Source organism: Astatotilapia calliptera, chromosome 9, assembly GCF_900246225.1.
Source record: "Astatotilapia calliptera chromosome 9, fAstCal1.2, whole genome shotgun sequence".
Taxonomy (NCBI): Eukaryota; Metazoa; Chordata; class Actinopteri; order Cichliformes; family Cichlidae; genus Astatotilapia; species Astatotilapia calliptera.
Window position 1 is genome coordinate 31,594,296 of NC_039310.1, and position 2,500 is coordinate 31,596,795.

Here is a 2,500-nt window from a genome sequence, read left to right on the forward strand (position 1 = left end):
TGTTGCTGCCTTTCATAGTGTGTAACTTGAAGGCCCTGAGTACTCTGAGTACTTTCTCCCACACTGAAAACACTGGGATGATCACATTATGTGAACATTACCTAATAAGACTGATTCAGCACAGACAGTTATGTTAAACTTTCCTAGCAGTCCTTCACAAACAGGGAACAGTCTGTCTATTCTCTCCATCTGTCAGCTGCTGCTGGCTCTTCCTCCTCCTCTTCCTCTGCTGAGTTTGTCCTGGTGGATCATCAGGGGTGCAAAGCCTCACAGATGATGTGCAGCAGTGGGTCCCTCAGTCTGTCCTCACTCTGGACACTTGCAGTCGTCACACATGGAAATCAAATGTGTGATAAGCTGCAGGATTCAAACACAAGTGTAACTTATAAACACACGTTCATACTTTTATTCCACAATCAGAGAGAAAGAAACAGAGAGAGAGTGCAGGACAGACAGACAGGTGACAGTCTCAGGTGTACACACTGCTACACAACAGCACAGAGAAGCAGGATTTAGTGTTTGTGTTATTACAAGTGTAAACAAGAAGAGTTCCAGATGGTGCAGTGGACACATGTGTGACTGCTGTGATTAAAGCATCTTTCTTTCAGGGCAGAGGCAGCAGGGAGTCAGCTCCAATAGACTTCCATGTTAAAATGTTTAAAGGCTTAATGTTAGCTTTCTTAGGGGCGTGGCCTCTTTGACTGACAGATGCATGGTGACACACCATGACCGTGTTTGTGCTGTTGGAGCCCTTTAGAGCACTTTTAATAACATCATGTGACCAATAATATGGCTGCTGTGAGGTTACCGTAGTAACAGAGCATCCAGGAAGGCGGAGCTCCAGGTTTGGTGAAATTCAAGGATTTTAATTGGATGTTACTGAGCACTGATTGGCAGCCATCTGTGTGATGCTCGTCTTCATAAAGAAGGATTATTTTGAACTGTTAATCATGCAAAGCTACTCAATGAGTCCAGAAGTATGGACACACACACAGAGCCTGTATGACACCTCTGCAGTCAGCAGGGCATAAAGTTAACTTCCTGTAGCCAGTGACACTAACCTCAGAACGTGTGGTGTGTGTGTTGTGTGTGTGTGGTGTGGTCTCAGATGCTGGGAATCAGGATCTGGAGATGGAGGTAACAGCTTCATGTTTGCTCTGGTTTGTTTCTGATGTTTTTTAAGTCTCTGAGTTGAAGCAGACGAGCTGAGCGGCGTTTGTGTGTCTGCAGACGACGAAGGCTCCGGCCGCGGGAAAAAGACCTCCAAATGTGGGGAACTGCAAGTTTGGAGCCGAGTGTGATGAAGACTCTGAGGATATGGATGTGAGCACGCACACACACACACACACACACCTCAGTGTTAGGAGTGAGCCTGAACGAGCATGTGTGTGTGTGTGTATCCAGCTGCATGTGTAACATCGTGTGCCAACGGCCACAACGACAACCCGGTGTGCCGGCAGCGACGGCGTCACCTACGACACGCCCTGCCACGTCCGGGAGGTGTCCTGCCTCAAACAGCTCAAGATCGACATCAAGCACGTCGGACGCTGCCATGGTAACAGCATCACAGCAAACACTCCTTCATCCATCACCTTCATCTTCATCATCATCATCATCTACTCACAGCAGGAGAGAGAGGAGGAAATATGGAGGGGGGTGGAGCTACGGGAGGAAGAGGAGGAGGAAGATGAGAGTCAGAGGGAAAATGTCTCAGTTCATTTATTTTGAATGATGATCTCAACACACACACACCACACACACACACACACACACACACACACACACACACACACACACACACACACACACACACACACACTGATTATCGCGGCTGGCTGAACAAACAGCTGGTCTCATTTTAATGCCACGACCTCCTGCTCCACATTTTCTCTTCTTTGTTCTGTCCTCCTCCACCTCCTCTGCTCCTCCTCCTCCACCTCCTCCTTGGCTCCTCCTCCACCTCCACCTCCTGCTCCACCTCCTCCTCCTGCTCCTCCCTCCTCCACCTCCTCCTGCTCCTCCTCCTGCTCCTCCTCCTCCACCTCCTCCTGCTCCTCCTCCTCCACCTCCTTCCTGGCTCCTCCTCCTGCTCCTCCTCCTCCACCTCCTCCTGCTCCTCCTCCTCCTGGCTCCTCCTCCTGCTCCTCCTCCTCCTCCACCTCCTCCTCCACCTCCTCCTCCTGCTCCCTCCTCCACCTCCTCCTCCTGCTCCTCCTCCTCCACCTCCTCCTGCTCCTCCTCCTCCACCTCCTGCTCCACCTCCTCCTCCTGCTCCTCCTCCCTGCTCCACCTCCTCCTCCTCCAACCTCCTCCTCCTGCTCCTCCTCCACCTCCTCCTTCCTGCTCCTCCTCCTCCACCTCCTCCTGCTCCTCCTCCTCCACCTCCTGCTCCACCTCCTCCTCCTGCTCCTCCTCCTCCTCCACCTCCTCCACCTCCTCCTCCTGCTCCTCCTCCTTCCACCTCCTCCACCTCCTCCTTCCTGCTCCTCCTCTTCTTCTC

General features: G+C 52.0%; 1 pseudogene; it reads left to right on the top strand.

The window, feature by feature from the left end:
• LOC113028840 (tomoregulin-1-like) overlaps positions 1–2,500 on the top strand; it is a 10,692-nt pseudogene that overhangs the window by 954 nt on the left and 7,238 nt on the right.